At 39.6% G+C, this 21,473-nt stretch overlaps 1 protein-coding gene across 1 annotated transcript in view; it reads right to left on the bottom strand.

Annotated features, from left to right (window-relative positions):
• The window catches only part of LOC132989745 (metabotropic glutamate receptor 4-like), a 177,313-nt gene extending 156,327 nt beyond the window's left edge, over positions 1–20,986 (bottom strand). The window contains exon 1 of the mRNA XM_061057563.1: positions 20,551–20,986. The gene's annotated coding sequence lies outside the window, so the exon portion shown is untranslated. The remainder of the gene's footprint in view (positions 1–20,550) is intronic.
• Between the last annotated feature and the right edge of the window lie 487 nt (positions 20,987–21,473).

Raw genomic sequence — 21,473 nt, forward strand, 5'->3', positions numbered from 1 at the left:
CTGATATTTTGTGATTATTCGCCATAACAAATAAATGGGAACATTTCTATCAACAATCTGAAGAAATGTCGTTAACTAGCAGGGTTGCAAACATTTTTTTTTTTATAACTAATTCAAACATTTTTACCATCAACAATTTTTCTTGGTTCATCAGCAGAAATAGGCAATGTTGCAATACACCACTGGATAGCAAGTCAGCAGTGACATTATATATATATATATTTAATCAGAATAAAACCAAAATTACAATCTTTCCAAAAAATTGCCTGTAATCCACCAACCCTGAACTGTAGTGTGACAGGCATGCACACTGAATTAAAAACCTCCACCCAGACAACCTCCATGAGACTGCAGGGTGCTGCCTGTCTGACAGCATTCAGTTCAGAAGTTAAAAATAAAAATGTCACTTGTACGTATGCAGATGTTGTTAATCTACATAAAAGTGTCTCCGCTGCTTATTCAGGCACCAGACAGACATGTTAAATGGCCCAACTTACTTCATGACACAGACTCTGGCTTTTATCATCATTCAGAACAAACACTGTAAAACTACTCAGCTACCTGGTGAGAAGCTAAAGTCTTCTGAGAGCTGCCGTGTCACTGCAGAACAAGTGACAGAGGAAAAAGAGTCTTTAGCTCGTGAGGCAGGTGTGTTTCTGTTTTAGAGTGCAGACTTCTCCTAACAGTGCCATGTATCTGTGTTTGCGGTGTTCATGGAAGCTGTTGGATGTCATCCTGAGATTTTTGAAGGTGCTGCTGAGTTTGTTTTGCAGCCTGTACGGTAACCTTGACACATGATGAGTGTTAATGTTTTGAGAAAAACTTCACCGTTCCTGATAGCTGCCAACTATTTCAACGTTTCGATACATTATGGATTAAAAATATTGTTGATGTTTATACGATTTTAAACTAACTTGGATTAATTTTGTGAACTATTGATGGATTCAGATGTTGTAGGATACTGGAATTTAATCATAGAAATGCACATTATTCAGTAATTCTCTTTACTTGGATAAAAGGTGCTTGTCATTGGAGTAAATCTGATCAACTTGGAGTTTTTGTCCAGGCTAATGTTGATTACTTTTTATCACTGAATCATAAAAGGATTAGAACCTGGAAGAAATACATGAAATATTTAGACTTAGACAATGACAATTCAGATTTCTCAGTGTCAAGCTCAGCCATTTCTTGTTTAACTCATGATTTGTTCTCGTTTAGTTTTGTGTTTATCTCAATGTCAGATTTCCTTTCTTGTTTTATTGTGTCTCACTCTTCCCTACTGTCGCTTCATTCCCTTTTGTGTATTTTTATTGTATTATTTCCAAGTTTAGTCTTTCGTGTTTCCTGGTTTATTTTGTAGTTTTTGCACCTTTGCGTCATGTCGAGGGTTTCTTCCTCCCTTTGTCTGTTTTCTCTCCACCATGACGGCCCCAATTAGTGTCACCTGTGTGTCACACCTGTGTTTAATTACCCCCTGTATTTATGACTTCCCTTCTGTGTCAGTTCATTGTCAGACTTTCCCTGGGTTGATTTTTCCTTGAGGCTCTGCTTCTTTCATCTGTTGGATTCTTCGTTTGATGGACAGTGGTTTTTGAACTGGAAAAAGGAAAGCTTTTGTTTTTTGCCTTTTGGTCTTTTTGTTTGATTCGATATTTTTGGTAATCTGCCATTGGTTCCAGGACCTTGTTTTTTTTTTCTCAATCATGACAGTTTGAAAATATCTCTATATATGTTGAGAAAGTTGAAGCCCTATCCTGCAGTTTGAATAAAAACCACTTACCTTTTTTTAGGCACTGTTACTTTTCTACTTTGTATTAAAGTAGTGACCGTTAGACCTACTTTCTAAACCTGACACACACACTGTTGTGTTTGGTATTCAGCTCAATTTTTCTAATAAATGCAGATGTCCTTGAGGTTCTGATTTATTTACTTTGAAGATAAAGATGTTTTTTCCCCATTTATTTTGCCCTTCTCTTTGTGTCAACGTCAAATGCAGTGCAATTAAATTGTTTATCTCCAAAACACTATAAATGCAGTTTAGAGATGTTGTCGTTGAAATTTCAAATATTCAAAAAAACATCTGTGATGGTTCCATTTCAGTGTGTTATACACTTAACTGACTGGCAATCAGTTATTGGGATGGCAGCAAATCAGTCTGTAGGGACTTGGGTTAGAAGGTTAGAAAGTTAGAAGTGTTAGTCCATGATGCTAACAAAGACTAATCAAATGTTTCATTGACAGAAATACTTATTTTCAAACCTTTCTTTTACACCCTTGTTTCTCAGTAGAAGTGAATAGATGGAGGAATCTGTCCGGCTGTAAGAAGAGCAAACACTTAACAGGAGATTAGAAGAGAGAGAAATAGGCTGGGGACAAATCGGCTTCTTCTGTCTCCCGACTTTTAACCATCCCGGCAAATAGCTGTGTCTCTGTGGCACCTCTGTAAAGCCAGACTCAATCCATTAAACTGGCAGCTAGTGAACTCTGTGCAGCCCTGTGAGCTTTAAAGAAAAAGATATATCCTGATGTTCCCTCAAGACGCTGATCCGACCCCTGGAGAGAGGAGCTGCTCCTTATCCTACGAGACTTCAAGTAAACTGAAGTGGCCTGAAGTCTTCAACATATCTATGAAAAAGGGAATACAGTAACCAGACGTCCCTATAAAATCATCTTTCTGTAAATGAAGTATGTAATATGTAGTCCCAGTTAGAGCTCTGGTAATTAGGGATGTAACGATCCACTCATCTCACCATACCAGAAGTGTGGCGACACATGGGTTCATGATTTGATTTTATCACAATTATCTGATTACTGTAAAGAAATAGGAGCAAAGTCCATTTATGGCTGCTTTAGAATAAGTGAAAGAAAGCATAATGTTTCTGAAGTTTTCCTAAATGCAGAATCGAGACTCTGATTAGATCTGATCATGACGTGATACCCTGAAGAGCGTTGTGGTTCAGGCTTTAAGTGCTCTGCCATTTTTAATCACTGAAGGCGCCCGGCTGAGACATGCGACAGACTATCATGAACTCTCATCGTCCCATCACCGCTTCCAGCCGGGCTACCATGATGACAAGTGTCACTGTGCCATGCTGATATGTTTCCCCCCAAAAAAACCCAAATGGCCTGACACCGCAGGGACACACACTTCTGCAGGCTCTTTAGTGTAAAGGTCAGCAGAGATGCAGAGAAGACGAGGACTGTATAAACCCTTAAGTAGCTGTACAACCTGTGCTTTGGTGTACTGCAACTCCAGTATCTCTCTCTTTTGTGCCGATGCTGTATTCATTCCTGATCATTCATTCTCGAGTAAAGCTTCAGGGATTTAGAGAGCAGGCGTTTACACTCCCTGCCGTCTCCTTATAACCCCAGGTTCTCTTTGTTGGCACTTCCTCTGAGAGGAGAGCAGGGTCCCCCGTGTTAGTCCATACCCTGGTGACAAGCCTCATTACATAACCGCGGGCACAAAGTGAAATATGCACAGAAGCAGATACCGCTGCAATGAAAGATAGCTTTGATATACCCGGCATGGCTTATTATATTAAAAAAATTACAGCATTCAGTAAGATGTGGTTTAATGTTGCTGAAATATATATGTATTATTTATGCTTCATCCTATCCTATATAAAAATATATATCTACATCCATATCTCTTCTGCTTTTTGTCTTGTTTGGACTTTCTATAAAATGAATTAACATCAAGCAATGAAAATCAGCCTTTTGGCTAAATTTATCAAATTAACATCACATTGATGTCAACTTTTTAATGTTCAAGGGCACAGAACTAGGAACGGAAAGGAAGCAAATTAACTAATTGTTTTGTTACAGAACATAATTGTCTAAATATACCCACTTAATGTTTTATGTCCATAATTATGAATAAAAAAGGTAGCTTTATGAAAAATTCTGAAAAAAAAAAATAGCTTGCTTCTCTTCGCACCACATTGCATAGGCCTGTGTGTTATGAATATGAATGTTATGTCACATGAGTCAGCATTAGTTATGGGTGAAGTTTTAACATGAGCGTATCGACCCTATGCAGCCTCCTCCTTAAATTGCTAACGTCTCGGGGAACTAGTAGCTGCTCATTCTATGCTGTTCTTAGACAAGGTGCATTGTGGGTAATGTAGGAACCAGGGCTGAACACATTATGGATTTTTTTTTTTTTTTTTTTTAAATAAAGAAGATATTTCTCTGGTTCTGTTTCACCTTTCCTTTTTTAACTTTGTATCCCAGTTTGCCATTTTATATGAGTAAAGTCCTGAATTGATGAAGTGCTCTGAAGTTGTCCATTTATTTTAGGTAGATGAATGACATATACATATACAATTACATTTTTTTAAGACACAGTATTTGACTGTATGCTGACAGTAGTTTGACCATTAAGCCCCCTTTTCACTTAAGAGCAACATGACAATATCAGCTCCTTGTTAGTTAATTAGCATGCTTTCCTCAGAGGACCAGCGCTATTAAAGTTAATTATCATCTAGTGCCCCATGAAGGAGAAGAATAACAAAAGAACAGGAGGGTATGACCAGTAACCTTGGCAACAGATGAAACTAGACAGCTGAGTGTAGGAAGGATTACTATAGTGATCCATAGATTGGGTTTCTTTTCTCCTTGATCAAGCATGTACATTAGCACTGAACTTCCCTTTCTGCAAGGTGGAAAGCACTGTTGTAGCTCTGTCTGTAGTCTAAGTGGTGAGGTTTACTTTGAAGGTCAGGCAAAAATAATGAAGCTTTCACTTCTTGGAGAGCTTTTTTTTGTCCATAGAGAACCCTCTTCAGATACAGCAAATGAGAAATGAGAGGAATGCTGTTTATAATGCACCCTGTCATCGAGACATCTGACTGAGTGTTGACTATGCATGAAACAAGGATGAGAGAGAGAGAGAGAGACAGAAAATAGATATCAAAACATAACAAGAGAATTTTGTTTAAGCCTTATCATGACCTTTAAAATCCATTATGGGATTGTACACGAAAACGTCCTTTTGATATTTTGAATTCTTCAACTCTTTTTTTTTTTTTTTTAACAGAAAGTAATTCCCTAACCATTTTGACAAGTTGTGTTTATGGTCCTCTGGGGGCTTGCTATGCTGCTGTTATCTTTCAAAGAACAGAGAGTGTTATTCTAGCAGATGAGACAAAAGAATAGTGACCAAAATCTGGGAGAGGCCATTAGAAAATACTGGAAAGGTAAGGTGAGGGAGAGAAGCGATGACGTGTCAACCCGTCCGAAGTTGGATATAATCTCCTAAATGGAGACGCACAGGGCGATCATGGTGTCCTGTCACTGCCATTCCTTGTCGTTGATTAGGGCTTTTCATGCTCCGTTGGGCTTAGCTGTGGGCTGCCCGCACTTTTTCCTGTGACATGCGTAATTTCCTCCTCACTGTCTTCCCATCTTGATAGAGAGCTAATAGAAACTCTCTGCAGATCCGCTTCTAATGAAGACAGATCCTCCAATGGGCACGCAGTCTCATTTATATTACCGGTCTATCAAGTTGTTTTAAGTAGATTAAGCATGGTCTGTATGACAGCTAAAGGGGAGGATAGGGTGTGTAAAAAATCATTTGCACTGCTGCAGGTTTGCTCCAGACAACGAGAAGATGAGAGGATTGTCAGAGATTGAAAGTGATCGGATTTTTGCAGATATTCTCAGAGGGCTGTCTGGCTGAGCAGATTGGTTTAGAGAGGCTGGTTAGTTCCATGAATAGTTATCAGTAACTTTTTTCACTATCCATGAATCTGTTTTTTAATAAATAATGTGTTCATTGGTCAAAGTTTCGATCAACCTAATAACAAAGAGGTGACGCTGTGGCGGGCCTTAATCCTCCTGGCAAACAGCTACAATGCATCCACCTGTCAGTAAAATCAGCCACACCTCTGATTATACAAATCTATTCATAATTCTCAGGCTTAGAAAAATCAAAACGGAACAATCATAAAAAATATACACCCCTTGCAGTCTGTTTTTGCACCAGGCTGTAAACATGTTAATTTCTACTGTAAAATCAGACGTTTTTTTTTTAATGTGGTGTGTTTGTGACTTCCAGGGCTCCTGGAGCCAGCCTCTAGCGGACACTCAAATAACTGCATTACTTTGCACTTGTGCTTTGGCTTCATTTTTCAAGACCTGAGGTTTCCACTTGATTTCAACATGGGGATTCCTTGGCCTTTGCAGCCAGCCTCAAGTGGGCACTCGAGGAACTGCAGTTTTCTACTTCTACTTCTACTTCTACTTCTACTGTTTTTCCAACACCAGTGGTTGCTGCTTTGTGTTGCAAATAAGGCAGAAAACATTGACTGAAGTGCACTCCTGTGTCCAATCATTTATACTTTTGAAGATATGCTTGCAGAATGAATACAGATAACAATGTAGCTGTCATCTCTCGACTCCAAATATATTCTTGCAACTAAGGTCACTAGGAATAATAACTAGCGCACTTAAATAAGGTCTTGACCCTGGTTGTCGTTACAGTTAAATAAATATATGCTAGCTACACCAGAAACCCTACAACTTCTGTGGCGGCTAAATCCTGGACAAACAGTAGCTGAATGATTGCAGATTGACAGTTATGTTAAAGAAAAAAAGAGTGGCAAATCCCTTAAACTTTCGAAGCTAGAACCAGGAAATACTTCACCTTTTTACTCTCAGTCAGTTTATGAAATTAAGTGGTTACTGACACCTACGTTTTGATTGCAGTCATAGATCATCCCCAGTAAAACAAAATCCCTAATTGGAGCTTTCATTCAGTTGTATTGAGAACACTTAGACTTGGTGTGCTGCGAAATCAAAAACCCTCTTTGTAGACAGAAAGACAGGAAGGTAAAATGTTGAAATCATAGCAGTCATAGCAGTCCATAGAGACTGTGAGGTGTAGGTGGTTGAGTTAACCAAACATTGTATAAAACATGAAGAGATGTTGCCTCTAAGCTTGCTCTGTGTAATTCCTTTGAGATTGTATGTTTTCATCACATCTGCAGCTGACCTCACCAGGCTGACATTAGCCTCTAATGATCCTGAGCTTCCCACTCACTCAGCTCCAGGGAGCATACGGCTCTATCTGCCGAGCCTCTGCTGGATTTGTTAACCAATATTGTGATTAAAAATGCAGCTCAGCGCACTAATAGGTAGATATCTCAGTGTAGCCATTGCAGTCTTTCTTCCTCTTTAAGGTGTTTAATTCAATTTTCTAGCACGTTTATGTGATATTAGAAAGATTCAGTACTGCCTCATGCAGCTGATGCTGTTATGTAAGAAACAAGAAAGATTTGAATGCTTGATTTAATATTGATGGTGATTTTCTTTGTTTCCCAAGATTAGTCATCTTCATTCCCCCCAAAATAATGTTTGATGAATGAAAAGTTTTACATATTTTATCAGGATGTCATGCCACAGTTAACAACATCAACTGTTCTATTATTCTCTTGATTTATCTATTATTGTCGAGTGTATCATTTATCAAACAAAATGTTTAAATGCTCATCAGAACTTGTTAGAGTGCAATGTGATGCCTTAGTCTTGCCTGTTTATCTAAATCAGCAGCAAAAACCCAATCTCGGAATCTATCAGCTATCTTCATCTGACAGACGAGATTTGTCTTTGGGAGCGTATGACGATGTTTCAGTAATTCCATTGAAGCCAGCAGTTCGCATTAAACCACTTCCAGCCGAGACTTCCTTTTCCATGAGGTGTTTACGTCATCTTTTGATGCATTACATCGCGGAGTAGGACCCATTCATCTGTTTCTCACGAGTCTCAGTTCAACAGTAGATGATAGTTACACACGGGCTTCACTCTTCAGTGGTGTGAGCCTGGAAAAGAACCTGACTTCTTCAGTTTGTCACAACAACATGAGGTAGATTTGTAAAAACTTAAAATGCAAGCTTTCTTCAAGTCTGTCCTCAAAGTGAGAAGAAAACTATTTTTAAAATGCTTGTTTTTTCCAAGTGGAGGTCGGATCATCATTGTGATGCGTTTCAGGGAGTCAGGGATTTTGCACACTTATTGGTGTTCTTGATGTAGCATCAAGCAGATTTATCGCTCAAGTTGAAATGTTTGATCCTTAATGGATTGCTACCTGCATTAACTTACGATATCTGTTTATAGAGATGAATAAATCATCATCAGATTACCACATATTAGAGCTGGTATGTCATTATCAAAGACTCCATATGGACTGTTTTTCCTGCACACAGCAGAGCCTGCTGAAACTCACTTGGTCAATAACGCTCTGACTACAAACATGTTACACATTGAAACAACAGAACTTCAAATGCTGATAATCAAGACCCTCAATTATCAAGGATTCTTCATCTTTATGAATCTGTAAGTGGAGATTAGCAAAAATCAAAGAGCCTCATTTAAACATGAAAATATAACAATGAAAAGAAGCAAATCTTCTTGTTTGAGAGACTGAAAACAAAAGATGCTCAGCATTTTACCCTTAATATGAATAGTTGGATTCGTTCATTAACAATTGCATAATGATCAAAAAGTCTAATTGAAAAAAAACAACTTCAATAAAACATAAAGGCACTCTGCTCTGTTAAGTGCTTTAATTTCTGTGCAGGAGGATATTGAACTATTCTTAACAAAGGAAATGCCTCCAGCTTTTTGACATTTATGTTCAAAAATGTACTAATGGGGTGAAAATAGAAAATGTTAGACTTCATTTAGGCATTTATAAGTAAGCACTCTTAATGTGTTGCTCTGGTTGTCCTGTGTATGTTGTTGGGTTTGTTATCTTTGAATAGATGAAGACTTTGATGTAAACAAAAGGCTGTATAACGCTCTCATTCTGTCACTACTTCAATGAACAGAAGAAACAAATAACTTAGACAAAGTTTTCTTTATGTCATGACTTAGCATGAGGCAGCCTATATTTAACACACAGAGAGACGTAGTCCATACTCTAACCTTTTCAGAATGTTATACTGCTGATAAAAGCTGAAAGAGATGAGATGTTTAAGACATTCTGTTCATATTACAACAGTACTTTGGATCATGCCTGTTGCTAATACTCTCTAACAGTCATTTGGAGTCACTGGTAATCAGCCTACTCTGAGTTATAACTAACCAGGGATGGGGTTTTCACATCTCTCTCCCCCCCCCCCCCCCCCCCTCAATGTTTTATTTAATAGTTAAAATAAAGCATGAACTACTAGTGTAGTGTTCTATACCGTTCAACTTTTCCCTCTGAAATAAAGTAGAGCCCAGGTAACATAGAGTGGAAATACTCCAATAAAGTATCAGTTCCTCAAAACCATTCTCCCATTCACTTGGGTGAATCTACTTACTCTCCTCCACTGCAGTTAACAAATTACATCAAATGAGGTTGTTGCCTTGACTTTCTTTCTTATTGATATTCAGCCTCATTAAAACAACTTGATACTTAATTTCTACACTGGAGCTTGCAAAATCTTATTTTGGGCTGACCAAGTTGTAACACTGCGTGGTCCAAGTAGCTGGAAAGTTGTAATTTATTTTGTACCTTGTGGGCAAATACAGTGGTCCAAATTCCAATAAACATCTAAGCTATGGCATTACATGCAGCCCCAGCGCTCTGTTGGAGGAGATTATTCCTGAGCTCAACCCCTGTGGTCATTTATGTGCAGTGCAACTTTAGAGGACGTGTGTTGTGTGTTGGACTGGGTGGTTTCAAAACCATGCAAACACATTAACATCAAAGAAAAAAATAAGTCATACGCATATTTTAATGTTAGCCTCTGATATTCAATCAGCTGCCTCAGTTTGTACAGAGGGACGGCCGACAAACAAGGTGGAAAATAACAAAGGAAGTCATCTTAAACTCCTTAGAAAAAGAATCCATAAAACAGCTATATGATGTAGCTACAGCAAAGGGTCCCCTCTGCTTTATAATTAAAACAATGCTGCAGGATAGTAGAAGTCAAAGGCACATAATGCATAACGGTGCATGAATGCAAGAGGTTTAATAGATCGTGAAAATAGCAGTCTGATGACAGAGATGGAGCATTTCATTAGAAAGCCTGAATGGAGTCTGTACGGGTGGCTGCCGTTGCACTCTGTGATGAAAGACTGGCTGTTAGAGTGCTCACACAGTACACCTGGAAGGATGGCCTTTTGTTCACACCATAGACCCTAATTAGAGTGTCTGAGAGCCGCTGCCATTTTGGATTTCATTTTAAGTTGATACCCAGACTCATGAGCATATAGCGTAAAAAACAGACCTCAAATGGAATCTTTTGTGTGTTATCGGAAGGAAACGATCTGCCCGTGTAAAAGCAGGCTTTCATCCAAATAGCTAATTTTTTTTATTCAGGTACAAAGCAACTGGGATAAAATGCAGACATTAAGGAAGAGGAAGTTGAATTAAAGGCTCTTCACTGAAATCAATAGTTGAAATAAGAGCTTACAGTTGGCAACAAAAAGACAAATCTGACCTAGCAAATGCAAGGAGGCGATTCACAAATCCAGCACAACGAAAAACAAAAAACAGCTATAAAGCAGACTCGCCCAGTTTTGATGTTCCCATAAGCCCCAAGCACTGAACTCTCTCAGACTCTATAATCCTTTTTTGAGGGTGCGATGGCCTCAAACTGTGTGAGGAGTGGAGACTGTGTGAAGACAACACGTGAGGCTGAAAACTCCCACTGCTGACAGACAGAAAGAAATAGAGTTGGGCCCACTCAACACATTTGAAGGGACCATCAGATAATCATTAAGCAAAGAGGAAGATTTTTTAACCAAAATTAAGTAAAAATAAATTGTCCCTATGCTAAAAAAAAAAAAAAAAAAAGCATTTAGCATGACCTGTTTCCCACTCATCTCTATCCACAGAATTTGCATTTGTACACAAATCCACAGAATTTGCGTTCAAATTTCAGAATCTATAGGTGACATGATTTTTGGAGTCCAAAGTGCACTGGTTTTTGTTTTTAGCCAAAGTACTATTGTCCACTATCATTTAAGTTTGCAGGTAAAAAAAAAAAAAGGTTGTGTAGAGAGCAAAATAGGTGGAATACTATTGGATGTTATTCAATATGGTGAATCAGCAATTATTTGACAACATTTAAGCTGTTGATTCCTCTCCATGAATATATCTGCATGTGTGCAGCTACAAATCTGCTCTTCAGTTGTGTTCAGGCCAAAAGTTGACAAGAAAATACTTGCACCACGTTACTTGAGGGAGTTTGAACCAAGTGCCTTCAGCTTAAAAGCCTCAAAAATCACCCCTCGAAATTTAGTGGCATGGTAAACACGTCATTACTTTATTCATCGCACTTCCCAGAGTAGATTTATCTAATGGAAACGAAATTCCAATGTTTTGTTTCAGCTGAAGTGCTGTCTCTGAGAAATACATTTCTCAAAGAGGCTGCACTCTTCATGATTTAGCTGCAATTATCGGATCAAAGCATTGCCAAATAACAGCACGATGAGGATTATTCAGGTCATTTCAAGTCAGGAAATCTAAACGCTGATTGGCTTTACCGACAGTGCGTCAATGAAATTTGTCCCTCGACTGACTTTTGAACTTGTGCAAATTATGCAAATATTGCAAAAGGGCCATCACTCCCAGAGGCATAAACATCGTTAGACAATAGGTGATGGTTTTAAGACACTAATTGGTACTGGCATGTGCGTTGCTGTGCCGCCCTCTTCTTTAAGTCTAAGGAGAAACACAGGGCAGCTGTAGTCATAACACTAACATGTTGCAGAATCAAAGACATGAGTGCCTTGAAAAAGGTAAATAATTCAAACTCAGTCACTCTTTTACTGTTATTGCTAAAAACGGAATAGTGTGACGATGTGAAGGTAATACGAAGATGTATGTTTGCCCTGTTAGGATGATTTAATCTCACTTTTTGATCATTTTTTTGAGTAGTGTCGAGGAGGCTGAAATTACATTTCATTTTACAATTCTGTTTTGTATAAGGACAATAAAGCTGAGCTTTGCTCCACTTCTAACTAAGTAGGATTGATAGGGAGTCAAAGACTGATAGTCAGTGAAACTCTTTCGCACTTCGTCCCTTCACATAATCATATATAACATGTTTGTCCTGTATAAGAACACTGCAGCTGGATTTGTTCAAGTAGGCGTCTTCCATGTGACATTTTGAACAGTGAGGCTCTATATTCTAATCCTTACAGCCTACAGTATGTTGGTGGCCCAACTAGAGCTAAATCTAGTGGAACATCTTGATATGTGAAGTGCACTCACTACCATGTACTGATATTCCTCTACATGGATAACACAACCAGAGAAGAAGAACACCCAGAGGCATTCCAGACGTCCTGCTGTGTTTGCGCCTGCGTGCGTGCATTATCCCGCCAAGTTATGAAGCAGCTGGGGTCTATAACAGTGTTTGTATTGACTAAGTAAAGTCTACAGAAATCCTATCACAGCCAGGCTGTAAACAAAGATGGAACACAGTGTGTAAGTCAGGCGGGGAGTCTGAGGTATCTGACATCATGAAACAGACGTCTGTCTCTGTCCACATGGCAAATTTGCAGGAAATACCCCCGGTCCGTTCTCACAAAGCAAACTTTCAGTTACATACATTGCAAACATTACAAACACTGGAGGATTAAGAAAATCATGTACACAATTCTTTGCCTCAATGTTTCAAGTAACATTTGATGTAGATTTGAACGCCTTCACTTAGAATTGATGATGAATTGTTATAACAATTTTGTGCGAGAAACATGCTACAGAGATTATTTCTCATAAACATACAAACATTTGGATGGATATATTTTATTTTCCCAATATATTCAGACCGGGCCAGAATGTGTTTGCAAACATTTGCTGTCAACATATTTTATGTGATTTTCTGATAGTATCTGCTTTTGCAAACTAAAGCATTGCTATGGTTTTATGTTTAGGCAACTCACATTATTTATAATATAAAAAAGGTTCAACATTTCAGGAATGCAATAATTTACTGTCTTAGCTACCGAAGGTGAAATTAGGAGCCCGATATCAGTTACATGTGATAATGATGACATCCAGCTAAGTGGCTCGGGCTTTCTGACCTGAGCCTGGGTAGCTGTTTCTTGTCTGGATCCCCAAGCTTATATCATATCATGTTGGTCATATTTTTGGTTTTACTGCCCATTTAACTAAGTTGGCTTAAAACCTGCTTTTTTTTTCTCATAGCCATCAGGTCGAGACCCTTTTGGTTGCAAAAAACGAGTCCCTTGTATAGAAGCAGATTAGAAAATGACCCTTTAATGACTACATGTTGATTATTTTTTATCTCTGTGAATATTTTCCTTGTGAGTTTAGGAGCCTAACCACTAAATTACTGGTTTCTAGTCTCCTTCGACACAGAATGTTTAACAGTAAAACGTCCACCTTAATAGATGCTTAGTAATATCAATTGAGGACCCTTCTGGTTTAAAAAAAACTTAAATGGAGATTGCAAAAATACTGACTTGAGGCTTCAATGAGTCAAAAACCCAACTAGCGTATCACAAGGCGACTTCTTACAGTATGTGAGAGTTAAAAGAAAAATAACTGCATGATTCCGTACTGAAGAAAAGAAAATGGGCAAAATAAGACCAGCATTTTGGCATACAATAATTATGCAGGATTTGCTTTGCTTCTGCAACCTGTCACTCCATTATCACTGCCTAGCTTAGATATTCCTACTACAGGTAATGTTTTGTATATTTATATGTAGTTTATTTACTCGCTCTTTCATGTACATGTTTCTGTTTCTCAGAGATAGTGGATGCTAGTCAGGGAGCCCAACCAAATCTGCCTCCGCATGCCTGCACATTTGCAATATGAGTAACTGCCTTTAATACCCTACTTACAGGTGTCAGACATGAAAGCTGGGAGTGGTAGACACAGTATTCCATACGGCCGCCCCTGCATTAGTAATCAGGGCTTGCTGTAAATACAGACATCCCATTACGGGAGAGCTGAAGTGTGGTACTGAAGAAGGGCAAGGGCAATGACAAGGATTCTCTGAGTAATGGGCTCGAACAGATCAGCACAGCATTAAGTGGACCTGCGGTGCACAGAGTAGCCCTACAGGCCCATTATCAAGCAAAACACAACCAAGTGAGACAACTTAAGCCTCTAATGGCAGTATCCCTTAACAATTTAATGTTGTTACAAAAAACTCGGGGGATGTATTCGAGGCTGGCAATATTATTTCTTTGCTCAATATTGGCAAAGACAGCAGGAGGCATTATCCTGCATCTTTTTAATTCTTGATTTCTTAATTGATTTCTGTGTCGTGCTGCACTTGAGCTCATTTGTGACAGCCAATCAACAGTAACCTGAGGTACAGTCGCTGATGCTAATGTACTTTGCTGAGAAACAGTGATATTGTACTTCCTCATATTTGTCCTAAGCTTCCTGTAATGCTCCGTTGGTGTTCGATTGTGGACTTAGGCAGAACAAGAGAAGCATGGGATTGCAATTAATCATGTCTATTGTCTTAGGTACCTATATTGGTCTTTGGTTATAGGATGAAGGCTGAAGCATCCATCTATCTCAAAGGCGCTGGCAGGCTAATGAGAAAATTGGATCTGAATGTTGGATCTATAAGTGTTCACTGTTGAGAGGAACACAGGAGGAATCTTGTTGACAGTGTTTTCGGGGATTTGGTTGTCTCTTTAACCACCTGTCACTTCCTTAACACATTTTTTTATACATTTTTTAGGGTAAAAGATTCTTAATCCCTGCAGTAAACCATCCAGTCCAACTGCACGTATAATTGAATATTTCCATGTGGCCCTCTTTTTGGAGCCAGCCACTGTGGCACACAAATCGTAATCAAGTCCAGGAGTGGTGCAGACGGAGCCGGGTGGCTGTTGACTGCAGGATTTAGGAACTCGGCTGTGCTTTCCCGCTGCTGCTGGCAGGAGATTTCTGCCAAGCTCTGGTGTGCAGAACAAGAACTAATCTGGAGTGGTCTGTCGCCGCTCAAAGAAACCGGCCCTGAAGTCATGCATCATGGGAGGAGAGGGGATAATTTGCCCACTCATTTCTACACTCATTTCCTGGCTAACACTTCTCTTCTTAATCCATCCCAATCAATCTGAACTTCACCAGCTGATATGTTCACTTTTTCACAGCCATCCCCTTCTACAATCATCACAATCAAAAGTTTCCTCTCAAGCAATAACAGAGGCAGCTTTTTAGAAGCTTTAAAATCCGATTCACAGATATAGTTGCAAGGCACTTGGTTTGGAGTTTATAAGCCAGATCTCTATAGTCTGAAGGTATGCTCCTACATATTCATGAGCAGTGGGCAGATCTTAACATTGACAAAGAATGTGGGAAAATGCCTCGACTTACACATTGTGAATATCAATGGAAAAGAGGGCCCCTTTGTGAAACACAAACACTTGCAGGCAGTTTTGGAAACGCAAAAAGGCAAATGATGTATAACTGAAGTATTTCTTTATATAAATGACTTTAAACTAAGATGGCAGGAAACTTGAATTGTCCTTAATAAAAACACCTTTTATATAGAGTTAAAAAACTCTATAGTTTAGGCCAATAGTTCTCAACTGGTGACCCAAACGTTGGTCAGAAAGCTGTTTTCAGTGGGTCATAAATGTGTGCCTGGAAAAAGATGTCACATTAACCACTGAGTACAGGTGTGTGGCTAACAGAAAACCAAAGAAAAACAGCTAAAGTTGGTAGCTTTAATATCTTTAAGCTTAAACAGAACAAGCCGAGAAGTGTTTTCAACAGCTGACCGAATGCTAATCTACAAAAACATCCTGTGTACACTGAAATGAAAAAAAAAAAGCCCTGGCTGAAGTTATAACGACTCCATATATAGAGCCACTAAGTAAGTCCACAGAGAGAAAAGATCAAAGCTGATTGTTGGGAAGCCAAAATGTCTGACTGTGACACAGGACCCCACAGCTCTTTTCCTTTGAATTCTCGTAGATAAATCTAGAGTCTGTTATAGTGTGCAGAACAAAACAATCACCTAAGAAAGTGAACATTTAAACTCTACCTTTGATCATTCTTAACAGTTATATCTTGTATACCCTAACCTCAGTCATCACTGTGACTTCTATTGTGTGCATGTATTTGAGCATCATATGAAAGGGAAGACACGTCCTGTCAAACTGACTTAGTTTGTTTTAAATTGCTGAACTGCACACAAACTTCCTGTGAAGTATATCTTTCTCAACTTTTTATGCCTTTATTGTAGTGACAGGACAGTGGATAGAGACAGAAATCAAGGACAGAGAGTGGGGCAAAGAAATGCGGGAAAGGAGCCACAGGCCTGACCCGAACCCTGGGCCGCCCGCCTCGAGGACCGCAGCCTCTGTACATGAGACGCACAAACTAACCACTGGGCCGCTGGCGACCTGTTCAAGTGAAGTTTTCATTTGGAATTTGCTTTGATTCTTTATTTCTTTATAATGAAAATCCCAATCTCAAGTCAAACACTCAACAGGTGAGCGTTTGACTTTACTCTTTTTGTATAAAAAATAACAAACTGACAGAATGATTAATGGAGAAGGGGGGGATTTAATAAGTTTATACCTCTTCACTCTCCTTCTTGGGCATGTCAATTTAAATAACTAGTATTTGAAAGCTTCTTTCATTGTCTTAGATTGTCTTTCTGTCTGCTTATTTGAGATTTTTTTGTCATTTCAATTGGGCAGTTAAAGAGAGACGGCTAAGGTGTGGAAAAGAGTTTGGGGGATGATGTGCAGCAAATGGTCACAGACTGGGAATCGAACCAGCAACCAGTGTATTGAAGACTGTAGCCTCTGCACATGAGACGCCTGCTCTACCAGATGAGCTAAACCAGCTCCCCATACATTTTTAGAAACGCTCTTCATCTTGAACTTTAACTATTTCTGACTGTTCGGAGTAAAGCCATCGAACTGAGGAAGTGAACCAGGAAATAGAGAGGAAGACATTAATGTAAAGGGAAGTATTGAACAGGTGATGTCATTTGCAATCAATGACAGCAATAGTAGCAACACAATTATCCCCTGTCCAGTGGAAGAAGCACGATTTTAAGATTTCTGTAGCTTCACAGCTACTAGTGAGTAATATAGTTTGTAATTATTTTAATAATCGTCGTGGATTTTGAATCAAATCTCTTAAACTAAAACAACACAAAGAGGAAGTAGCTAAGGTTGCAGCCATGCATCAACAAGCTAAAAGTTATTTATACACTGAACTCTTAACTGTTAGTACTCGTACTTTATCTCACTGATGCTCCGCCAAAACATCACACTGCCTGAGTTACACCACGTGTCAAAGTAAAAGGGGTCTACTCTGCTCCTGAATCATTAGAATAAACTCTACCTGTCAAGTGGGAGAACTTTTTAAAGTCTGAGATGCAGTTCTGCTGAGGACAGCATGCAGCATTATAACCTTTATAAAACGAAGATTAATCTGACACCCTGTCACATTTCTCTCTATTAGGATGAGGAATACCTGGGTGGGATGGAAAGATTATTTGCTCCATTGTTTGTGTTGTAAATCTTGTAAATTAACCTGAGTGCTCGTGGATGTCACCTCTGATTAGTGTCAACAGGCGTCTAATGAGAACGTTCAACCTGGAGGCGGGTCCCAGAAACACTCTCTGACTCTGTGGGAAGAGAGTTTACCTGCAGCGTTGGGGATTCAGACACAAGAGCTTTTCAACTTTTTAAAACTTTTTGCACCAAAAAATGTATGAATTTCTGCAGGCCAGAGTCTGAAATAAAGCTATTTTAGCAAAAGACACATGTGGCAGAAATGACAAAGCCCTATAAAAAGGAAAGCTTGTTAAAGGATCAGAGAGAAGAAGAAGAATCAGCAGTTTGGAAAATAGGATTGTGTTGAGAGTGTGAGGAATGGATCAGCGGTGGTTATGGAGATCATCAGACTGTGGTCAGCACAGACACAGACAGCACCCAAAAAAAACAAAAAAAAACAAAACAGATGGACGGCCAGGAGGAGACGATCCAGAGTGTGGGCAGTTTGCGATTAAGAGGCAGTGATAAGGAACAACAGAGGAATGCATATCTAAAACTCCCTCAACACAGGCAAAAGAATGATTCTCCGCCTTTCCGTCTGTCTGTCTTGATTCCTGTGAATTTGTGCGCTGACGTATGCTCTGGTCTGAAAGGAAAAAAGGAGCCGACAGAGGAAAATAATTTATCTGGGCCTGTTCCTATAATGTCACACTAACTCAACGCAGCATGGAAAATGTATTACCAAAGAGGGAGGAAATGACAGTAAACATATCCTGGGTGATTTTCTGGCTACAAGAGGAACATTATTAGGTGTGGAACAGATTAAAGTACAAGGATACTCATTTGGATGGAAAGGTTACGAGTAACAAGCTTTGTGCTGACAGTCACTCTGTTTGTTGGAGCTTTTCCAAGCTTTGCATCTTAATGAGACCTTTTTTTGTGTTTCTGGGACGAAGTTGTTAATGAAGAAAAGTACTGAATAAAGTCCTGTCCCATTATAAAGTTACAGAATACTGTTCAGGTATCCCCTTTAAGTAGGTTTTTTTTTGCGTGTTTCAAATCCTTTTAGGGAGTCTGTCAACAATAATGTCTGTAGTAATTGTGTCTCGCCCTGATAGAGGCCTCTGGGGAAGCGGTTTGTCCCAGGTCTCCTACAATTACCTCCTCTGATAGGCAGAGCCTTAAATGACCTAAGACCTGAACTGGACCTCAATAAGGGAGACCAAACAGACATTTAAGTGGTCGATCATGTTGGGGGTTGTGCTGAGCTCTGCATGGGGGGCCTCGTGGAGAAAAAGATCATAACTGCAAATTTTACATATAGGGAAATGTTCTTCCTTAAATGCAAAATAAGATGAGATACAGCTGCAGAACACCTTTACAGTCTTTATAAAATAAGTGTAGTAAAAGTGGTAACTGCAGGCAGCATGAAGCTGAGCATGGATAAAGGCGGAACATCAGGATTATTAACTACAAAAATGCTCAGATGAAAAACATGGTTTTTTTCAGGATGTCTTAAAAGCTCCTGAATAGAACATTTTCATTACTTCTAATATGATAACATCCTGTACAATCCACCTGACTTTATCTGCAAGTAATAGACTGCCTTCAAGATGTGTTCATCCTCCTAGTTAATTACTAGTGCACATGTAGGATGACTGCTGATGGAGATGGACTCTGCAGACAGCATGATAGCTCAAAGGGTCCAGGAGGACTGCAAAGATTCAGTGCTCCTGTCTTTTCACTGTGAAAATAAATACTTATGACACACAAAATAGGTGACGAACCTCTTGTTTTAGGGCTTGAAAATGCACCCACGTCTGTTTTTCGCAAAGACAAAATGAAACGGTGCAAATAGTTTTTAAGTGGCACTTCTTGTAATGGCTTTTTAAGGACCAACAATATAATCTCTGTATACTGTGGGTTGTCGTCATACTCGAGTTGCACCCTTGTGTGTTTATTTGGTGTCAAATGAAGTTCTGAAATTAAAGAGTTTCACCTCACTTCATTCATCTCTACTAATTGAAATCCAGTGATGCGTTTGAAGTAGAAATCCAGAGGGATATAGAAAGAAAACAAAAAAGAGACAATTAAAAAAATAAGAGAAGAAGGAACAGAACCAATCCCGTGTCTTGAAGTGCACAGACATCTCAAAATAAGAAGCCTCCTATCACTCCAGGATGTCTGTACACCGATTCTTCCTACAAATCTTTCTAATGCACATTCCTCTCAAATCCATTGCAAAGATCGTCACGTGATAAAAAAAACACATGAATGTTTAAACACATTTAAATAACCATCATGTGTTCAGCAGCCTACGAGCTGCAGGAATATGAGCAGCAATTAACGCCTTCCCTGACAGTGATGTACAACGAAGAGAGGCGTCACCAGACCATCTTACCAACCGGGGCGTCTCTGGGAAATGATTCAGTGTGATGATGGATTCATACAAACCAGCCGGCAGGAGCGCGCGCGCGCATTTCGGCGCGTCTTTAGGATTTCCACCTTCATGCTCCCTGTCTTTACTGAAGTGCATTAGTTTAAAAAATGAGCGACCGCTTTCATGTCTGCGGCGACTAAAGGCTCATACTGCTCGGTTTGGCTTGCATGTGTGTGTGTGTGTGTGGGGGGGGGGGGGGACTATGACGAGCCAAGTGGAGCGGAAAGCAGAGAGAGTGGGGGTCTCTCGCAGCTGATGAAAGGGTTCATTGTCAAGCCCCCCCCCCCCCCCCCCCCCCCCCCCCCCCCCCCCCACACACACACACACACACTTCGAGAAACGTCAACCTCCAAAATCCTGTCAGTGAAAGGTGATTCATCTGTTGAGCACAAATGGGGACAGCAGCCCCAAAGAACGCATACGCACAGATACTCATAAAGAGGGTTGTAAAAGTCACGTCAGAATGCTGTGAGTACAAAAAAAATGTAAATATAAACCCCTTTAAGCACACCAGCATTCCTATGATATCAGAGTAACATATTTGCACAGCACAATCTCAGACAGGAGCCACAACACAGCTGCGTAAATGTGATACACGACTATCATTCCGCTCCTAAACCTCGATGTTCTTTATCTGAAACACAGAAAAACACGCTTACCTTAAAATCCTCCTGAAACAAGTGATCCTAAAGTGTTGAAAATGAACTTCTGATGTCATCAAGTTCTTGTTATTTCTTCTTTTTTTTCTCTCTCTCTCTGCGTCTTTGTTTGGCGCCGCCAGCTCCAGTAAGCCTCCTGTTTGTCGCCAAACCCACCGCACGAATGGAATTAAAGAAAAGAGGAAAAAAGACGAATACAGATGTTGGAAGTAAAAAAAAAAGCCGGTTTGAAATAGATAGACTTGTTGGTTGTATGCAGATGTGTTGTTACTCCTAGTCCAGACTCAAGGTTTTTAAACAAATCTCCTGTTTCTCGATCAACTCCTCAGCTGCTCATGCCGTCGCCGCCGCTGCTGCTCAGACGCTGTCCAGAAGCGAGTGGTGCTGAATGAGACTCCGGTGGGCTGCACAGATTTCCCACTTTTCTTCTTTCCTCCTTTCGTGCCTTCTTGGCTGCACGGATCTCCCCTCCCACCGCGCAAGATTGGAAACGATCTCCCCCTTTCCCTCTTTTTCGACCCTTTTCTCCTTTGAACGCCAGCAATAAGATCCTCTTCAGAAAGGTGCTGTGTCTAGCACTGACACGGCCGGTTACACATTCCACAACAAGCACAACCACAACACAGTAATTATTTAATTTTTTTTTTTTTTTTTAAAAAAAGAGTCGGGGGCAGAAACGGAAATTGAAGCTTGCAAAATGTACATGGAAATTAGATTATTCTTTTAAACGGATCAATAGATTAACCCAGAGGTCAAGGCTTTGATGCTGATCTCCGTAGAATTAAAGAAAAATAAGAGTATGCTTATTTTAATTTAAGTTTGTTTAAACGTGGGTATAAGCAGATGACAGTTCACTTTAAGAGTTTTATCACCAGAAGGCTATAGAGCATAGATGAATGTTTTTGTCCTGTTTTATTCACTTT

The sequence above is a fragment of the Labrus mixtus genome, chromosome 15 (genome assembly GCF_963584025.1).
Source record: "Labrus mixtus chromosome 15, fLabMix1.1, whole genome shotgun sequence".
NCBI classification, from domain to species: domain Eukaryota; kingdom Metazoa; phylum Chordata; class Actinopteri; order Labriformes; family Labridae; genus Labrus; species Labrus mixtus.